Source organism: Panthera leo, chromosome B3, assembly GCF_018350215.1.
Source record: "Panthera leo isolate Ple1 chromosome B3, P.leo_Ple1_pat1.1, whole genome shotgun sequence".
In the NCBI taxonomy this organism is placed as follows: Eukaryota; Metazoa; Chordata; class Mammalia; order Carnivora; family Felidae; genus Panthera; species Panthera leo.
The window spans coordinates 98,532,201-98,554,345 of record NC_056684.1 but is presented as its reverse complement, the minus strand read 5'-3'; the positions used below and the strand labels follow the sequence as shown (position 1 = coordinate 98,554,345).

The 22,145-nt window shown below is 41.3% G+C and overlaps 1 long non-coding RNA gene across 1 annotated transcript in view; it reads right to left on the bottom strand.

Annotated features, from left to right (window-relative positions):
- LOC122222646 overlaps nt 1-22,145 on the bottom strand; it is a 130,504-nt gene that overhangs the window by 76,190 nt on the left and 32,169 nt on the right. Inside the window, exon 2 of the long non-coding RNA XR_006203810.1 lies at nt 17,512-17,587. This is a non-coding gene — a long non-coding RNA (uncharacterized LOC122222646). The remainder of the gene's footprint in view (nt 1-17,511; nt 17,588-22,145) is intronic.

The window sequence follows — 22,145 nt, the reverse complement described above, 5'->3', positions numbered from 1 at the left end:
CCTTCAGAAAGTAATTTCACCTCACTGAGTCTCTCCCTCTCAGATTCCTCATTTGTGAGACGAGAGCAATCACACTGGCCTCACAGGGTTCCTGTGAGGATTAGAAAAGTCCTTTCCTCGTCCTTATTCTCTAAGACTGAGACTCTAGCTCTTACCTCCTCTAGATCTGGAAATGCTGAAAAATCAGTACGAATGTGCACATTTACTGCTGGAAGAAACATTTCTGTGAATTCAGAGTCATTCTAGGCAACTTATGAACTTTGTATGGTGTTTGCCTTAAGCTGGCTTGTCCACTGAGAAAAGCAGCAAAATATCAACTCATAGACCTTTAGAACCTTGCAAATCAAAGTGTGGTCCAGCAGCATCCCCATCACTTGGGAGCCTGTTGGAAATGCAGAATCTCATGAGGCGATGCATATTACCTAAACTCACTGTGATAATCGTTTTGCAATATATGTATGTCAAGTCACTATGCTATACGCCTTAAACTCCTATGTCAGTAAAACTGAATCTCAGGCTTCATACCCCCACCCGCCACCAGAATTTGCATTTTAACAAGCTCTCCAGGTGATCTGAATATACATTCAAGTGTAAGAATTACCTAAAAATAATAAGTTTAAGAATTCCTGGTTTTGAACTAAGGGAACCCCAGAGACCATCCACACTCTGGTTAAACCACCTCACTTTAAAACTGAGGAAACTGACGTCCGAAACAATATAAATGGTCCAAAAACTCTGGGGCAGAGGCTGCCCCTTGATTAAGCCTATAGGGACTTGCAAGCTCTCCTCCCTTGCTACGGTCCACTTCACAATGTGACACAACTAAATATCCTCCCTGCTGCTATGAGTGACTACATAACAGTCCTGAGATGTTCTTGCAAATCCTCTGCTTTGTTTTTAAAGTAAGCCAGATGTGGACGTACTGTCCTTTCCTGTTCATCCTGCCCTGAGTAGCCATGGTGTCTGAAGCTGGGATGGGCATCTTGTGACAATAAAGCTATAAGCATGAGGATAAAAGGGCCACATGATAAGGGCTGTGAAAGGAAAAGACCCAAGGAACCTGGTCCTGGATGACATCATTTACTGGCAGCTGAAATCTAGGCAATAACTTCCTGGTTTCAGCTTTCTTGTCATTTAAAAGTTAATAAACAAATCTCTTTTTTATAAGACACCATTTGTCCGTTTCATATAATGTCACACAGCTAGCATGTGGCTAAGCCATCATTAGAACTCAAAACCTCTGACTCCCAGCCCAGAAATTTTTCCAGTGTCTCGTTTATTGAGTCAGAGAAATCTCCTCCCTAACTAAATTTTAATAAACATATATGCAATCAAGAAGAAGTGCTGATGTGGGGATGCACCTATCCTTGGGAAGAGAGGTGTTATATCAAATATTGTGAAGTTGACAATAACATCTTAAGGGCAGATAATCACATTCAATCTAGGAATTTTGCTTATGCATATTCACCCAACTTTTAAAAAGCAGACAATGACCAGAGGAGTAAAGAGTAGACAGATCTTCATTTCCCCACAGATTCTGCACTGACCATTTGTGAACCATATAGTACTTCATATATACAACTGAAATAAGTGCTAGGTATACTTCCTGTTCAGTGACACCATTGTCAAATGTCATGTTGATTCATCCATCTGTAGAGATTCCATTAATATAAAGCTACTGAGATAAAAAATGAATGTTTATCTAACCACAGGTTGCTGTTCTCAAACTTACTTTTTAATTATTTTTTTTTATTTGAGAGAGAGAGAGAGAGCATGAGCAGGGGAGAGGGCCAGAGAGAGAGAGAGAGAGAGAGAGAGAGAGAGAGAATCCACTGAGTGTGGAGCCTGACGCGGGGCTCAATCCCACAATACTGAGATCATGATCTGAGCTGAAATCAAGAGTTGAATATTCAAACTGCTGAGCCACCCAGGCATCCCTCAAACTTACTTTTTGAAAATCAACAAAACACATGGGCTAGAATTCATTGTCAGAAAAACCACAAGAGTAAATGAAAGTGATGGCACACCCAGAAACTGAGAAACTTCTAGAAGCTAGACGGCCTGTTGGAGAAAATGCCGGCTCTGGCTGAGCCCAGAGAAGGGTCTGAAGAGGCATGGCCAAGAGAGCCAGTGTTGATGGAACAGAAGAGACTTGTTTCCTTTCCTACACAGAGAGGTTTTTGAAGAGCTAAGGAGGGTCCCATCTGGGCTCTTGCCAAAACCAGTCTGCCATTTTCAAGTGAGTTACTAGACACTGAGCAGCCATAATCATTTTGTTTCTGTAAGACTATGTTTTACAAAGCAACTTTTCATCTTTGCCATGGCCTTGTCAGGTTGGCTCTGTCCCCCATTTTACAGACGAGAAATCAGGAAACTTACTCAAGATCACATACCGACAAGTAGAAAGAAAAAAAAAAAAAAACAACTCTATAAGTCCCTGTAGGCTCTCATCCTGCTTCTCTCTAACTTCATGGGGATACTTTTCCCCATGTTACCTCAGCTTCAGCCACCCTGGCTGGGCCCGAACTCACCGCTCCTTCCACACCCATTCTTACCTTTTTTTTCTGGTCTCAGCTTCAAAGTTACCTGTTTTAGAAATCTTTCGCTCATGCCCTACCCCAGACTAATTATCCTTTTCGTGAGCTCCCACAAGGCCATATACTTCTTTGCACTATGGCTGTCATTAACTAATCACTTGATTGATTGATTGACTGAGTAAATGAATTAGATAATGATTTGTTTACTCTCTGATGTTGGCACAGAGGGGTAGCTTTGTGTTATGCTGGGAGGGAGGTGTCTTTGACCACTTGACATTCTCCATCGGCTCTTCTTCACCATCTACCCCAAACAAACAGATAATGTGAGAGATGTCATTTTGCAGTGCAAAATCACCTTCAAGACAACTCTCTATGCCACTCCCTTTCTCTTAAAACCAGATTGAAGCTCCAATATTCCCTCCTATGTAGAAATTTTAAAACCATTTTTTTAATGTCTTTCACTCTGACCAGAGTAAGAATTCCATGAAAGCACAGACAATGTCTCGTTCATTCTTGAATCCCAGCACCTAACACAGTGCTTAGTGTATGGTAAGCAATACAGTATTTGTTGAGTGAATGGAGAAATGAGTGAATGAATAACTTACTACTCCCAGATGGATGCTTCTCCACTATACTACTCTGCCTCCTACCAGCAAGAAGGCTACAGCAACTGCCACTTTGGACATTGTCTTCTTCAGAGCTCCAATGCACAACTTTGGTGGGGTTAGGGGCTTGGAAACACACAGCCTCCAAAAGACAATTCTTGGTTATTGAATTAACCAAGATGTTTCAACCCCCACTCATAGCTCTTTTAGGGGATACAAGCCCTTGGCTGGGGAGAAATACTGGAGGTGACAGGGCTAACCAGTGGCTTCCCATCTGCCAAGACTGAGGGAGCCATGGCACTGAGACCCAAGTCACCCCTGTCCTTGCATCACATCTGTCGAGAAACAAAACAGACCCAGGGTTCCCCTCTAAGGCCATTCTCTAGAGATAAGGAGAGTACCCAGACTCAACAGAGTGAACTCATAGAGGACAGAATGTCTGAGGGCCCAGATGTCCTTCTCTTCATCCAAGCTCTCAACATTTGAAAAAGCAGAACTCTTTGTAGCCCCTTTCTCAAAATCACTTGGAGACACTGATCTGAAAAACAAACAGAACAATTCCAGGATTCCACCCCAGACCTACTGAATCAGAATCTGTAGGGATGATCCAAGAAATCTGTTTTGAACAAGCTCTCCAACAACTTTCTGATACTAGCTAAAGTCCCAGATGCTCTTAGCTCTCAAGACCCCTCTTAACCTAGGACTTTCAGAGGCTGAGCATCAATTTAAGCCAAGCCAGTCCTGTGAGGTACAGGAATTCTACGGAACTAAATGAGAATCCATCCAACCTGATTCCTTACCACCAGTGGCAAGTGGCCTGGATCACTGCCTCTTCAGCCCTCCCCCAAGCTTATCCTTATCACAGGATATCTTGGACCTGCCAGGGGGAGAGGAAAACTAAAGGATTAAGACCTGGTTTTTGTCACTTAAAAACACAGTTCAAAGTGCCAGATTGAATCTGGAAGGCACAGGAATGTGATGGCTTTTCTTTGTTTATTTTGAGGAAGAGCAGGGACATTTTGGCAGCCAAGTCCCAAAACCAAGACAGAATCATGAGGCCCATTTCCCAGGTGTCTCGTCTCTCTCGTGAGTCACGAGACCAGTCAGCTCAGTTGCTGCTGGTCTAGCTCCCACTCCTACTATAACCAAACACCCACTAAAAGTACCTCCTGTTGGGAGGGACCCCAGGCCAGGTCCCAACTGATCCAAAATGCTGACTAGTAGTTCATGGACTCTTTTGTTCTTTAAAAAATGGATGCTTTTGGGGCGCCTGGGTAGCTCAGTTGGTTAAGCGTCCGACTTCAGCTCAGGTCACGATCTCGCGGTCCGTGAGTTCGAGCCCCACGTCGGCTCTGGGCTGATGGCTCAGAGCCTGGAGCTTGCTTCTGGTTCTGTGTCTCACTCTCTCTCTGCCCCTCCCCCGTTCATGCTCTGTCTCTCTCTGTCTCAAAAATAAATAAACATTAAAAAAAAAAATTAAAAAAAAAAATGGATGCTTTTGAGAAACTGGTAACAACCAGAATCCCTTTCCTCAACACCACCAAAAAGCATATAAGACCCAAAATTTTTCATATAATTTCAGGTCAGCACAAGCTCATTGGAGCCCATCCATGAATCTCTGCCCATGAACCCCAGGTTAAGAATTACCACAAACATGATGGAGAATTAAGAACCAGAGATGGATGAAAATTTTTATACCCACATGAGGAAAGTCAAGGTGGGGATGGGGTGGGATGCATAAGGAAACAAGTTGCATGTATTCTTTTTATTCATGTTCTGTCAATAGACATTTGGCAGAAATGTAGATATATGCAATATTTAATTTTCTGGCATTTTTATTAATCTGAAGTAATTTTGTTATTTTAGGGACATTAATAATTGACTATATAGAATTTAATCTGCCCATAAAATATTCATGCTTGGCAAATTTAAAGGTATAATCTTTAAGACAATTAAATATTTACTAGTCAAATTTACTTGAAAATGTTTTATATTTGCTGTGGGGTATGAAAATAATAAACATTTTAAGAATTCATGTTTAATTTTTGTTATTGTATAAGAAGCATCCCCAAACAGTAAATATTTTCTTTAAATAAAAAACTATACTTTTTTTTTAAAAAAAAAACCTTTGTCCATCTCAAGTCCATACATCTAAGAGGACAAGTTCTTTCTCCCTCCATACTCTTTTTTTTAATGTTTATTTGTTCATTTTGAGAGAGAGAGAAAGAGCAAGTGCAAATATTGGAGGGTCAGAGAAAGAGGGAGAAAGAAAATCCTGTCACCTTGAGCCCGACGTAGGGCTCGAACTCATGAATCATCTAAACCGAATGAGCCACCCAGGTGCCCCTCCCCCTCTATACTCTTGAGACCTGTTCAATCTCCTTTTTGTTACAGTCATTTGGGCACATAGCATCAGAAGCACACAGGATACTCCTACTCATAGAGTGCCTGGTCAACTATCTGCCAATTTTACGCCAAATCTCGTAATTGTATGCCCACCAGCAGAGAAAGCACTAGAACTGTCTTTTGCTATAAAATAGTAGTGGCTCCCTGAACTCTGTAAGCCTGCATTCATACCATTTTCCATTGATTGTAAGGCACACCTTTTCTTATGTACCACTGGAGAAAATACTGTCCATTAAGTGACAACGCATGTCTTAACCATAGTCCTCCACAGTTGTGCAAGCCTCTTGTTGCTTTGATGTTTCTTTTATCCATCCGACATGTGTTAGCATTTTCTCTCATCACTTGGCTGGGCTAGTTGATGGCCAACTCTTTTGTGGATCTCAGAGTTTCTTCTGCTTGAGGGATGGCTCTTCTAATCTAAGCTTCCAGAAAGCAGCTGGTTGTTGCTTCGCAAAAACTCTGCAACTGTTCATCCCTCCGACCATGTATATTTGCTTCACCAATATCAAAGTCCCACTGCTCTGTTTCTGTGCATTTTTGCAACATAATTTTTCATTTCAAGGCCAAATCACATACAATCTTCTGAGGACCTTTTAAATGGCAGTTACAGTAACAGAAATACACATAACTCAATCAAAGTGATGACAATAATGAGCAGCTATGATCAAGTTTTGGCCATATTAATAACTGCATCTCCGATGAGTGTAGCAGACACCGTCTGATTCCCAGAGATGTTGGAAGGTGAAAATGTGTATTCTAGAATCAATGAAATTGGTTTCCACTCCCTACCCCTGCCCCCCCCCCAACTTAATGTCTCCAGCAGACCAGAAGTCATAACTAAAATGAAAAGAAAAACTAAGAATAGGATAATGGTAAAAAATAATAATAATAATCTTTTCACTTCCCAAAATATTTTGACTCATTTCCATTATTGTCTTAAAGTGAGGGACTCAAAGCTATCTTTCTTCCTTGTTCACCTACACTATGTCATATTACTTTACTATGATCTTAATAACAGTGTCTCATTACATCTTTTTCCTCCCTCAATTTGTCTCCTTTTTCCTTCTAACAACCTAGAAGTGAAAGCAAGCGATCAACTATTTCATCTATCAATACTAATACCATGACTTTCAGTTCATGCTATGGTTTTTCTTTCTTCCTTTCTTCTTTCTTTCTTTCTTTCTTTCTTCCTTCCTTCCTTTATTTCTTTTTTCACTTCTTCCTTTCTTCCTTTCTTTCTCATTTTTATCATGAGTCCCCATAATAATTTCATTGAGTAGTAGAGACAGGAAGAGACTCTGAGGTTTCAGATGATGAAATTGGAAAAAAAAAAAAAAAAAAGCCTGGAGTGTTGGTGGGGGAAACAATGCTGGCACTCAGCGTCCCAAACTAGTGCTTACTCTTTTCTTGAATATCCCTGTGCAAAGAGCCACCTTGTAAATAGAAGGAACTGTTGCTGAGATCCCTAAAAGGTCACCCAATCACAAGTCTGCCTTCAGGATAGAAAGACTTTATTGTGGATTCCTAGAAGCTGAATATATATGTTATATATTCATATGAATATATGTTATATATCTGCTTATATATATGTTCTATTTAGTAAATATTCATTAAAATACTGTGCACAGGGGTGCCTTGTTGGCTCAGTCAGTTAAGCATCCAACTCTTGATTTCGGGCCAGGTCATGATCTCATGGTTCATAGGATCTGGCCCCATGTCAGGCTCATGCTGACAGTGCAGAGCCTGCTTGGGAATGTCTCTCTCCAGCTCTCTTTGCTCCTTCCCCACTCACTCACGCTCTCTTTCCCAAAATAAATAAATAAACATTTAAAAATAAATCAAATAAAATCAAATAAGGTGGTGCACAAAGCCCATCAAGCAGGATGTTGTTGGAGATTCAAAGATGAAATTTATGGCCCCATCCTCCGATCCTCCAATGATTCATAATCTAATGCTATTTGCAGTTTGAGGATGGGGAGTCAGGGAGGGGGCATGGACTCTTGTGAATCAGATGACATTTACAGGCCCTAGAAAATTGTTCCAGGTCACCATGTACACACACAATTCAAATAATTTCTTGGGGTTTATAGAGCTCCTGGGCATTGGAAGAATAGCCCATGTGTGAGTCTCGTAACATCAAGCCACAAAACTCATGTGGGTGAGCTTTTTATCATAGTTAGTCCTACCCAAATACAAAGAGACCAACTTAGTCAAATAGTTTAAGAAATGAGTAATATCCTGCCCTTGTAGCTCAGGTTTTCTTGATTAATAGCTGCTACAGAAAATGCCTTAATCTCCCTCAGACTTGTGTTTTGAGTCCTTCTTTCCTGGCAGGGATTGACTGTATTCTCCAGAGTGCATGGCCAACCAGGATACTATTCAAAAAACCCAAGGCCCTCCTCACTGGACTTGTTCACAATACTTCCTGCCCTCGCACCCCCCTCCCCCCATAGTCCCTTTAAAGCCCCTGGGCAAGACCACTGGCGCCTCCTTCTACAATCTGACCTCCTCAGAGAGGAGGGCTCCTCTTAAAGAGGTTGGGGGACCCCACCCTGCCAGGGAATTCTCTAGCCAAGGCTATGGCTGCAAGGAGTTTCTGGCATATGTGAGTTGGCTAGTGGTTGGGGATTTTCCAGTCTTTTCCTACTTGGTAAAAGCAACCAGATTTTTCATTTTAAGTTAGGATGTTGAAGTGTCACTGTATCGCTGGGGACTGGCATCTGGAATTGGAGTCTCATCCTGACCAGAGCCAGAGTCTCTGTATCACTTAAGGACACAGACACCCTGGCTTCTTCCCCATGGTAACTTGTGAATAGGATTATGGGGCTTTTGTTATATTCCCCACACCCTCTCCTAGGAAAGGGGACAGTTCCCATTTACCTTCTCTTTCTGAGCCTCAGGCTCAGAGCCATGGGTTTTTTGAAACTCTGAGCTTGCATCTATTTTCTCGTGTCTAACATCCTCTTCTGGATGTTAGTGCTTCAAGCATCAATATAAGGGAGGCTCAGATATGGCCTCATTCGGAATACCACCACTAACATAGTATTGTAGTAATAACATAGAATATGGTAATAATATATAGTGCTTTGGGTTTTAAAAGGGCTTTTACCATTATTGTTATTTTAACAATTGTTATTCCCCCCCAAAATAGTGTACCAGTGGGGATTCCAGCAGGAATCAAGGGGCACATTCAAAGAGTTAACCAAAAATTATTTAAAGAGGGGACTATTTACAGAGATATATCAAAATCCAATCAGGAAAACAGAAACCATGCCAATTATTTTAATAAAAGGAATTAGTTTAAAAGAGTTGGAGATCTTTACTAGGTATCTAAAGCAGTCAAATTCATAAGGGCAGAAAAGAGAATGGTGGTTGCAAGGACGTGGGGGAGGGGGAGAAGGGGAGTGGTTCGACAGGCGCAGAGTTTCAGTCTTGCAAGATGAGAAAGTTCTGAAGAGCTGTTTCACAACAGTGTAAACACACTTAACACTACTGAACTGTACAACTAAAAATGGCTAAGACGGTAAATTTTAACTAAGGTGTTTTTTACCACAATAAAAAGGAAAAAAAAAAAAAAGGTGTTAGAGAGCTGAGTACGTGAAAGGGCTCACTGAGGGGACACAGAAAAGTTAAGTGTAAAAAAGCAGCTAGGGGCGCCTGACTGGCTTGGCCAGAGGGTTGTGAAGACTCTTGATCTCAGGGTCATGAGTTTGAGCCCCACGATGGGTGTACAGATTACGTATTAAATAAACAACCAGATAGATAGATAGATAGATAGATAGATAGATAGATAGATAGGGACTGATTAGTGTGAAAAGAGGCTAGCACTACTTTGGCCAGAGAATCAAGTGAAGAGCTTGGGGTTGTTACAACCCAAAAGCTCAGAGGTGCTGCCTGGCTGATACAGGTACCCCGCTGTGCTAATTGTTCAGGAAATCCCAGCTGTCATGGGGGACTAGAACAGGAAAAGCAAGCAAAGAGAAGATCAAGTCCCTCCTCCTCAGCCTCGCAGGCTCCCTGTGGCATTGGCAGAAATGACAGGCTGCTGCTAGCACAGAGGGGTATAATTTGCAAAGTCCCAGCCCAGCACCGAAAAGCAGGGCACAGAAAGGTTAGGAGCTGAGCAATATTAGCTTAATTTAGGGGCACAAAAGGCGTGGCAAGGTCAAGGGAATGGTAAAACAACCAGCAACTGGGAACAGCAGGAGGCTGTTAGGACCCTAAACCTAAGGGGTAAGAGGAAGGAATGACGTTATAGGGACCTCCTGAGGGTCAAGGCTGTGTGGGAAAGGAGAGATCAGCAGGAGTTGTGATCACCTGCCTGAACTAGAGCCAAGCAAGGAGGGAGCAGACAGAGTGGGGAGCACGGGAGGGATAGCTACCTGACCTCCATCTCCTCCCACTTGCTCATCTCCTGAAACCAGCCTCAGCTTGGCCAAACCAGACTGAAAGCCACAGTTCAATACGTTTAATATTCATTTAATGAAAATAGAACCTACTATCTACATTTACCTGCATCTTTATTTCCCCACCTAAGGAAAACAATAATAAAGAAACAGAAATCCTTCCAAGTTAATACAGATCAACCCATTCTTTCTAGTATACTTAGCAATAACTTGGCATGAAGAAAATTTGCTTGTGAGTGTGAAAATTTGGGAGAAAAAATAAGTGTTAACAACTGGAACTATTTTTCAAATCTGTCAAATGCCTAATACATGCCACTGAAATACTTGCTTATTGATTTTCACACCTTACTGTAAAGAGTGGACTAACGTTTATCACCTTCTTCTCTTGCCAATAGTTGAGTAACTGCTCTGTCTTCAGGTTCCTCCTCTAAAATGGGAATGGTAGGAGTGTCTGAGTAGCTCAGTCAGCTAAGTATCTGACTCCTGATTTTGGCTCAGGTCATGATCCCAGGGTCGTGGGATTGAGCCCCATGTCAGACTCCGCACTGGACACAGAGCCTGCTTGAGATTCTCTCTCCCTCTGCCCCTCCCCACTGTACCCACACACTCTCTTTCTAAATGAAAATAAAATGGGAATGATAATAATACACACCTCACAGGATTACTGCAAAGTTGAAGTGAGAAAAAAAATAGGTGAAAGCACTGTAAAAAGATGGGTTTTGTTTTCTGTTCCCTTCAGTGCTTCCTGGACCTCAGTGTGATACTCTGGAGCACCACCACCGTGGTGGCCATCATCTTCACCATTACTGCCATCATCTCGGCATCTCCCCTGTTGCTAATGTCACTACGATCACCATTATTATCACTAATATCACTGTCTTTGTGCAGGTTCTAAATTTCCTTACATTTCATCGCCTTTGGGGCCTTTACACTTCTATTGAGAAAAAAAAAATCTCTTGCAGGGAAGTGAGATGTGGCATTCGGAGTCAGAAGAACTGTACAGAGGCCTGTCCCAGCCAGTGACCATTTGTAAGCACCTTCTGAGTTTCCCAGTTTTCTCATCTACTAGCAGGAATACCTACCTTTGCTGACTATTCTCCTTTTGCCTCTCCAAATCCATTCTCTGCCCTTTGCTGTCCTAGTCTGTGTTCACGAAGGAAGCTTTACAAACCGAATTATCTAGGCTCTCTTGGGTGGGTACATTTTGATAAGAAGGGACAGAAAATAGACATGCCAAGCTTAAGCTACCTGGTTTAAAGGAGCAGGAGGGTCGTGGTAGTAGAAATATTAGGTAAGAGAAAAAAAGACTAGAGAACAATTAAAAAATATTTACATCTAAAAACATTACGCTGAGTAAAAGAAATGAGACACAAAGTCACCTGTATGTATGATCTCACCTTGTGAAATTCTAGAAAACACAAAATCTGTAGTGATGGAATGGAGATCAGTGGTTGCCTGGGCCAAAAGTGGAGGGAGCAACTGACCACAGCATTGTACGAGGGAACTTTTGCAGGGAAAGAAATCTTTGATATCTTTTTTTTTAATGTTTATTTATTTACTTTGAGAGAAAGGGAGAGAGAGAGAGAGAGAAAGCAGGAGAGGGACAGAGAGAGATGGAGAGAGAGAATCCCAAGCATGCTCCATGCTATCAGAGCAGAACCCAACACAATCCCACCAACCACCAGATCATGAGCTGAGCCAAAATCAAGAGTCAGACACTCAACTGAGGGAGCCACCCAGGTGCCCCTAGAGATATTTTGTGTCTCAATTGTGGTGGTGGTTACAAGGTACATACATTTGTCAAAATTCAACTACCTATACTTAAATGGGTATTGTTTATTATACTTAATAAATTTTTAAAATATTCATGGCATGGACTTCAAGCTGTATTACAAAACTGTAATCAAGACAGTATGGTACTGGCACAAAAAAAAAAAAAGACGTTCAGATCAATGGAACAGAATAGAGAACCCAGAAATGGACCCACAAACGTATGGCCAACTAATCTCTAACAAAGCAGGAAAGAATATCCAATGGAATAAAGACAGTCTCTTCAGCAAGTGGTGCTGGGAAAACTGGACAGCGACATGCAGAAAAATGAACCTGGACCACTTTCTTACACCATTCACAAAAATGAACTCAAAATGGATGAAAAACCAAAATGTAAGACAGAAAACCATCAGAATCCTTGAGGAGAAAGCAGACAAAAACCTCTTTGGTCTTGGCTGCAGCAACATCCTACTCAACACGTCTCCAGACGCAAGGGAAACAAAAGCAAAATGAACCACTGGGACCTCATCAAAATAAAAAGCTTCTGCACAATGAAGGAAACAATCAGCAAAATTAAAAGGCAACCGACAGAATGGGAGAAGATATTTGCAAACGACATATCAGATAAAGGGTTAGTATCCAAAATCTGTAAAGAACTTATGAAACCCAACACCCAAAAAACAAAGAATCCAGTGAAGAAATGGGCAAAAGACATGAATACACACTTCTCCAAAGAAGACATCCAGATGACCAACCAACATATGAAAAACTGCTCAACATCACTCATCATCAGAGAAATACAAATCAAAACCACAATGAGATACCACCTTACACCTGCCAGAATGGCTAACAGTAACAACTCAGGCAACAACAGATGTTGGCGAGGATGCGGAGAAAGGGGATCTCTTTTGCACTGCTGGTGGGAATATAAACTGGTGCAGCCACTCTGGAAAACAGTATGGAGGTTTCTCAAAAAATGAAAAATAGAACTACCCTATGACCCAGCAATTGCACTACTAGGTATTTATCCAAGGGATACAGGTATACTGTTTTGAAGGGACACATGCACCCCCAATGTTTATAGCAGCACTATCAACAATAGCCAAAGTATGAAAAGAGCCCAAATGTCCATTGATGGATGAACGGATAAGGAAGATGTGGTATATATATACAATGGAGTATTATTCAGCAATCAAAAAGAATGAAATCTTGCCATCTGCAACTACGTGGATGGAACTGGAGAGTATTATGCTAAGCGAAGTTAGTCAGTCAGAGAAAGACAAATATTATATGACTTCACTCATATGAGGACTTTAAGACACAGAACAGATGAACATAAGGGAAGGGAAGCAAAAATAATATAAAAACAGGGAGGGGGACAAAACATCACAGACTCTTAAATATGGAGAACAGAGGGTTACTGGAGGAGTTGTGGGAGTGGGGATGGGCTAAATGGGTAAGGGGCATTAAGGAATCTACTCCTGAAATCACTGTCACACTATATGCTTACTAACTTGGATATAAATTTAAAAAACTAAAATAAAATAAAATAAAATAAATTATACTGGATGCTCTGTAAAAAATAAAATTAAATAAAATAATAAAATTAAATTCAATTAAACAGAGAAACAAATATTCATGGCATAGTACAAATGGAGGATATATATCATAGAATTCCAGATGTGATATTACTGTAAATCTGTACAAGCTGAATGTACACATAGGACCAGAAGCTGACATGGGCCAATGAGTGCATCAGTTAGGTTCACAGATGCCTGCTACTTTATAAGCAACAAACAGAAAGACATGGACTGAAAAACGCTTCTGAAGACAGCAATACCAAACTTGTTGATGAAGCTGCCTTTTACGGAAATCGGTGTGAGCGCTGAAAGAAACGAGGAAAGAAAGAAAACTCTATAGGGACCTGGTGGGTGTCATATTTTAAAAGAATTCTATGCAATGGGCTGTTGAGTTATAATACAGCTTAACAGGAGAAGGAGAATGGTCTCAGGGCCACTGTGGCTGAGTAGTTTGCTAACCTCTCCAGATTTCAGTTTTTTACTTTATAAATTAAAAATACTAGTAGCCTTCAAATGCCAAGTTTTTCAAGACCTCTATTATAGCCACTGAGAAGTGATTTCAAAGACATGAGTGGAAACATTGACTGATTCAAACACAAAGTGAGTTAAAGTGGATTTGGCTCATCAGCCTTATGCTAATGGTTCAGGAGAGTTAAAACAACATAATCAGATCCCTGAATTCATGGAAGCAAAGCCCCTCTTTAAGCTAGTCTAGTGTCTCTCACACAGCTGTATCAAAGAAACATCTATGGAACTTCTAAAAAGTACAAATTCGTGGGGCATTTGGGTGGCTTATTTGGTTGAGCATCTGACTTCGGCTCAGGTCATGATCTCGTGTCTCATGAGTGAGAGCCCCACATCAGGCTTTGCGCTGACATTGTCAGAGCCTGGAGCCTGCTTCAGATTCTGTGTCTCCCTCTCTGTCTGCCCCGCCCCCATTTATGCTCTGTCTCTCTCTCTCCCTCTCTCAAAAATAAATAAACATTAAAAAAATTTTTTTAAGTACAGATTCCTGAACCCATCCCTTGGAATGTATGACCCAGTGGCTCTGGGGTACGGCCCAGAGAGCTGGGTAAGTTCCACAGGGGACGCAGACAATCAGCTAGTGTTGAGAATACCTCTACTGGCACTAGCCCTGCTCTTCTTAGGGAGCCCAGATATTGTCCAATATTGGACAATATTGGATAGCATGAGATTTTGATCACTAAAATGCAAGACATTAAAAATATGTTGTGATAGGGGTGCCTGGGTGGCTTAGTCATTTTAAGCCTCCGATTTTGGCTCAGGTCATGATCTCACAGTTTGTGAGTTCGAGCTCTGTGTTGGGCTCTGTGCTGACAGGTCAGAGCCTGGAGCCTGCTTGGATTCTGTGTCTCCCTCTCTCTCTCTGCCCCTCCCCTGCTTGCACTATATATATATCTCTCTCAAAAATAAATAAACATTAAAAAAATATGTTGTGATAGAGTGAAGGACAAGAGGCAGGCCACTGTTGTGGGCAGTGAGATGGTGGGTAGTCAGGGAGAGACTCCCTGAGGGGGATGACATCAGAGCTGAGACTCAAGAAGAAGAAACCAGCATGCAGAGAGCCTAGAAGGGAGCATACAGAAGAATATGACAGCTGAGGTCTGGCAAGAAGCAGGCACCACCCAAACAGGACTCTGGACAAAAGTACAGATAGAGTTTGGGCTGCCTGGGTGGCTCAGTCAGTTGAATGTCCAACATTCACTCAGGTCATGATCTCATAGTTTGTGAGTTCGACCCCTGCATTGGACTTAGTGCTGTCAGTGCAGAGCCTGCTTTGGATTCTCTGTCCCCCCTCTCTCTCTGCCCCCTACCTCTTGCGTGCTCTATCTCTCTCTCAAAAATAAACATTAAAAAATTTTTTTAATTAAAAATAAAAAGCCATAGACATAATTTAATGAAACTAGAGAGACAGTGGGTGATACTCCAGTACTACCAAAGGTGGGGGAGCCAGGAACATTTCCAGTGACCTAGCCAGAAAGAAGCAGGGAGAATAAATGCCACAAATAAGTATCTTTTCCCTCCCTCTCTCTGATCCCCTGCTAGTCTTCCCTTGGCCAATTCCAATAGGAAGCCAGAACGCTAGTGTGTCCACTGATGCAATTCATATGGTCAGCCTATGGGGTCAAAGGACAAAGGGACAAAGGATGGAAGTTGGTTCTGAAAGGGCAAATGGAAGGCATCAGCATAAACAGCAAGTGCAAGGGCTTGAGACGGGAAAGAGGAGAGCTTGTTCATGGAACAGAAGGGCCTCTGAGCTGGAGCTTGGAGGACAAGGTTTAGGATGAGGAGAGAGAGGAAGACAGGCCCTGATCATACGGAGCCTTCTGAGGAGAGGTGCTGATGCTTCATCCTGTGCCCAATACAAAGCCTTCGGAAGATGTAGGAAGATGGTATGCTCAGCTTCTCACACTTCTAAGGTGTGCTCTGCTTACTCTGTGGACTAGGCACTGTAGAGGCACTACAGGTAGATGCAAAGACACAACCACTGTCACAGTGTTGCAATGAACTTACCCCAGAACTCAAATGTGTGGAGAAATTAGACTCCCACTTGGTCTAGAGTTGATCTATTCTAACTCACTAGCTGTTATCAACTATAGGAAAATAAAAGGAGCATGGGAGAGAACCCTTAGACCTCTTCAGCCTCTTTGGTTACACATGCTTAGTCTCTAGATTATGGCATAATCTCTGCCCTCCAGGATGGTGCATGGAGGGAGAGAAGCATGCATGTCCTTATGGAATTGGTGGAAAAGAGTCCTCAAAACCATGCAGGGTCCTTGGGTTCCTCTAGCTCTCCAGCAATGTCCCTTGTCCCCACCTACAATGGTGTCATTAGGGGCTGTAGCTGAGGCTGAGCTGGTATACATCTTGGTCTGTAACCAAGCTCTCCGCTGGGTGGGACTGCTAGTCACCTCCTCTCTCACTGGCATTACAGGCCTCTCTGGATGCCTCGAAGTCCCCATCTCAACAGGTCCATGTTGGCCCTGGTGGCTCTGAACTCAACATTCATTCTAGAGAGAACAGAGGAAGCCTTAGGGATACAAATGAGACCCTCACTCTCCCTGACCACATCTCTGAATTTATTTCCATGTACGCACTCACCGGGTTGGCCAGGAAGGCCCCCTCCCAGGGCCTCCAGGTGACTTTCCCCAGTGTCCCAGACTAGAAACCAAGAAGGAGTCCCTCTGCCCTTTGTATTCCTCCAAGTATTTAACTGACTTCTCTCCTTCTGGGCTACAGCCCCAAGGGAAGATTAGAATCCCTAACTGACCATTATTTCCTGTCTTCTTTCTGTCTTCCTTCTACAAAAATCTATTTGGGCAGGTATGCAGGCTTCATTACCATAGCCCCATCTTCAGAACTCCAGCCTTATCACTAAGCATTAAAGGTGAATAGTACAGACATTCTATATGTTATGGGAGAAATTTATGATCTAGTCTTACAGTCCTGATCCTTGCTATGTAAATGGAAACTGAAAACATTTATGAAATCCTTTCTCTCCCTACAAAGACAAGCTTTCAAATCTACTGGTCTTCTGCACAACCCTATTTTTCAATGTCAAAAGCCAAATCTTAACTCTTTCAGTTTGTATTCTTTTATCCCTTTATATCTGAAAAAAAGAGAAAAGCACATTTAATTTTTCCAAGCCACTGCCATCATTACACCTGTTAAGGAATCTCTCCTAATGGTCTGGATGAGAGAGAAGCATAGCATGCTGTCTGGTAGAAGTGAAGCAGAGATCAGGAAAGAGAGAGCAAAGTAGGCAGATGTAGGAAATATGTTGGAATAAGAACAGAGCTGACTGAAGGATGAGATGGTGGGGGGTGAAGAAAATGGGGAAGCAAGAATGACTCCTAAGTGAGTAACAGAGAGATGGTGGTCCATTTGGGAACAGTGGAGAACACATTTGGGAAAAGTCAAAGACTCTGTTTTGCACCCAGGAAATTTGAAATTTCAATTAAACATCCAAGTGATAATGTCAAACAGGCCACTTAGAAGGGAGGCCAGAGAGGATGATAAACCTTTGGGAGTCAGCAGCATACAGATGGTGCCTAAAGTCCAACATTCCTTATGAAGAATGGGTAGGTCCATGCATAGACTGTACCAGGGATGGAAGTTTCTGTAGGCCAAGCCACGTTAGGACAAGAGGGACAGGAGGAAAATTTCTGACCCAATCCGAACCTACCTCAAGGCAGAGTCTCAAGATTCCGTGTAACATTTAAGGTCCAGACTCAGGTTCCACAAACTCATCCTGATTTTAGCTATAACCACAGAGGAGAGAGAAAATGTATATGTCAGAACTAGGTCATCATTTCTGCACAGACTTTTATCTTAGAGAAAGTAACACATACTTACTTGGGATCCTTCATCGTGGAGAAAACTCCCTGTACAAGCAGGAGACCAGTAAGAAACAAAGTGGTCCCTATTGATCCTTCTATCAACAAAGGATCTCATGGTGGACCATTTTTTCAGCCCAGAAGCCACCCGGGATGGGGGGGTCTCTATTCAAAATGGACCTATGGTTTAGTGTTTCACCACACACTCTAACATTTCTGTCATTGGGGAGGCATAGGGAAATCAGAATATGTAGGCCCCCCTCTGAGTTGGGGGTAGGGGCAGAGTGGGGCGATGGGGGTGAAAGAACCAACACTATTTCCAAAGAAATATCCCCAACTGCTGAAACAAACTTGCATCTGGGTTCCTTGAGAGTCACTCTTTTGAAACAGTAAGGTACCTCCTGCATCATAGGGGAATGGAAGTTCTGCCTGTCTGGAAGACAGGCACACTTAATAAGGTTTTAGGGAAAACTATGTGAATGTCACATAAAAAGAAGCACGGAAATAGAAAATGATAAAGAGGACACGAGCCCTCAAAATCTACATGTTTATGAAGGTAGCGTAGAAGAGAAAGAGAAGAGGGAAAGGAGGGGAGAGAACAGAGGAGAAAGTTTTTTTTCAGGAATGATTACTATTTAAGTATAACCCTCTTGCTCCCTCTGGAGGCCAAGGGCATGAATAACATGTCTGTAAAAGAAAAAAAAATCCTTGGATTGGAGACTCAGCTTCATTTGTCATTGCAACTTTCTTCTTCACATTAAAATAAGTCAGTATTGGGGCACCTAGGTGACTCAGTAGGTTAAGCATCTGATTCTTGATTTCAGCTGAGGACATGATCTCACTGTCATCAAATCAATCCCCATGTCGCCCTCCCTTACAGCCCCCCAACATGGAGTTGGGCTTGGAGCCTGCTTATGATTCCCTCACTCTCTTTCTCTGCCCTTCACCTCTCTCTCTCTCTCTCTCTCTCTCTCTCTCTCAAAAAAAATTTTTTTAAATAAGTCATTATTACAATAAAAGGACACAATAAGGGCAAGAAATAAAAATTCCTCTGGCTTTCGGGCACTTTCCACATATGTACTCTGAAATTTAAAGCCCCCAAATTTGAGGTTCTTTGTAAGCAAAGCCAGAGTACAGCACTAATCAAATACTTAAGGCAGGCCTTATAAGATGGGGAAAAGGCTAATGCAATACAATACTGCATTAGTCTTCTTTAATCTATTTCTCCAAACAGCTCATTTATTTTGTAAATAGGAAGATTCTTTTGGGTAGTGCTTCCTTTTTTTTTTTCTCTTTAAGAGTTTATTTTATTTTTTAAATGTTTATTTATTTATTTTGAAAGAGAAAGAGAGCACAGTGGGGGAAGGGCAGAGAGAGAGAGAGAGGGAGAGAGAGTGAATCCCAAGCAGGCTCCATGCTGCCAGCATAGAGCCCAATATGGGGCTTGAACTCACAAACAGTGAGATCATGATCTGAGCCAAAACCAGAAGTCAGATGCTTAAATGACTGAGCCACCCAGGCGCCCCTAAAGATTTTATTTTTACATAATCTCTGCACCCAATGTGGGTCTTGAACTCAGAACCCCAAAAGCAAGAATCTCATGTTCTGACTGAGCCAACCAGGTGCCCCTGGGTTGGTGTTTCTTCTCACATCAGCATAAAGCCATCTGAAAGGACAATGTCTAGACTTTGTTTCAGGTTTTCTGTATTTTAATAAGGATGCCATTGTTGCCAGGCAACTCTGTACCCTAGATGTAGGTGGACTCCTACAAAGTTAAATTACCACCTAATTCTAATGACTCTACTCTGGCAGTAATCACAGTATTACAATTTGTCTACCTAGATCTAGCAGCTGAATTAAGAAAACAGCCAAGGCGCCAAAGACAATGAACCTTCATAAAGCTAGGGCTCATGAGGCCATTCTTCACGTTCTCAATTCAGTAGTTCCAAACAAATAGCACTGAGACTCATTTAGGAAGCTTTATTTCAGCCTAATGATTTTACAATACAGCAGACACTGACACTGATAACATTTGGGCAGAAGGAGCCATGCCTCATAGCTGTGGGTTCAATTTAGGTAACAGTGTTTAATAAATACATAGCCAGAAGGTAAATTTCTCTAGCTTGATTATTCTTTCAGAACAAAAACCAATCTGGAGCATTATCTGTGGCCACAGGCAATGAGTAGGTAATATAACACCAGTCACACCATTACAAAGTACAAAAAGAGCAAAGATGAATTTTTATAGGTAATTCTATGCAATTTAGTATATGCTAAAAGTGACATCTCAAATCACTGGAGCAAAGATGGGCTTCTTAATAGTGTCAGGACAACTGGGTAGCCATTTGGAACAAAAGGTAAAATCAAATCTGTATGCATTCCACACAAAAGAATGAATTCTAAATGTGTCAGATATCTAACAAATAAAACTATACAAGTACTAGGATAAAATATGAGTAAATTCATCTTCAATTTTGGAATAGAGACAAAGATTTAAAATACAGAAGCAACAAAAGACTGGTAATCTGACCACATAAGAATAAATACAATGTATAACAAAAACAAAAGCAAAACCCACAATCATCAAAGACAAAAGACAACTGACAAACGGGGAGAAAATATTTGCAAGACATATCTGTTATATATATAAAGAGCTCTTGAAAATCAAGAAAGGACCAAAAAGCCAAAAGAAAAAGGGAAAAAAAGATATGGAGACAATTCATCCCCAAAATATAAAATAGTCCTTAAAATGTGAAAAAAAAGTTAGAGAAATGTAAATTTAAAAAAACACTGAGATAACATTTTTTATCTATCAGACTGGCAAAAATTAGAAAGTATGATAATACACTCTCTTGGCAAAACTGGGGTGAAATACTCTCATAATTGCTGGTGGGAATAAAGGCCAATAACAACCCTTTCTGGAATGAAACTTGACAACACTTAACAAAAACTATAGATGCACTTTTGCCCCAACAATCCCACTTTTAGGAATCTACTCTGAGAATAAACCTCCAACAATACAAAATAAATATGTACAAGATTATTCACTGCAGCACTGTTTGTAACTGTAAAATATTAGAAGCAACCTAGATGCTCAATGCCCTCAGTAGGGGAGTTGCTGAAGAAACTATGATATATCCACACAATGGAATAGTATGCAGCTATAAAAAAGAATGAAGATCTCTCTGAATTTATATGAAGTGATTTCCAAAACATATTAAATTTAAAAAGCAAAATGAAGAGTATCTGTACTATGCTATCTTTCATGTAAGACAAAAGGGTGTATAACAATATATATGTATGTATTCATTATACATTCATTGATTTGTTCAAAAGAAATGCCAAAAGGTTAAACCAAAAATTAATGAGTTTTGCCTATAGAAAGTAAGTTGGAATAGTGCAGAAAAAAATGGGGAAAAAGAAAAGAGTATTTAAATGGGGGGCAGTGAAACTAGTCTGAATATACTTCGTTTAAAATAAATCTGACTCTAGGGCACCTGGGTGACTCAGTCGGTTAAGCATCCAACTTCGGCTCAGGTCATGATCTCATGGCTCGTGTGTGGAGCCCTGTGCTGACAGCTCAGAGCTTGGAGCCTGCTTCAGATTCTGTGTCTTCCTCTCTCTCTGCCCCACCCCTACTTGCACTCTGTCACTTCTGTCTCTCCAAAATGAATAAACGTTAAAAAAAACTTTTTTAATAAATCTGACTCTTAAAATCATGTTATGTTTTCATACGTCCCCTCAAAATAAATGGTTAAAATAAATTAGGGGGTGGGGGTAACCCCAAAATGGAATAAACAGTAACAAATGAACTGAACTGTATTACATGAATAATATAACCACATGAAGAAGGTAGGAAAGCAAGAGCTAGCCTAAGAAACAGTATTTTGACTATCTACTGTAAAAAGAGCTAAGCCAAAGGAACTATGCACAAATATTATACTGTACTTAGTAAATTTGGTTTTCACGGGGTAGTTAGCAATTCTGAAGCCATCTTACTGGCTCTGAACAAATAAGTAAATACATCATGGATAATGGGAGCCATGTTTCGGACCACCAAAGAAAGATATTACGATATAAGAAAGGGCGGGGGGCGGGGGGGTGAAGACAGCTAGAATGAATCCTGTGATACTGGACTGTAATCAGAGGTATCAATATGAACTCATTGTTTTTAACATAGATACAGATAAAGAGCTATAAAAATAGATTAAAATATGTGTGTAAGCATGGGTTAACACACATACATATATCTCCTAGCTCTATCTTCTGAGAGGGCCCAGACACAATGAAATTCTCTAATTAATGGAACCAAAGCTCCTTAGAGAAATCTTAGAGATTCCAAACCTGGGACAGGAAAAACTGAAAACGTACCTGGAACCTCTTCTAGTGTCAGAAAGGAAGGAAGTGGTCAAAAATTAATAGGGGCACACTCAGGACATGGGGGCTAACTGGAAGGAGTGCCCAATAGCCAAGGTAAGAACAC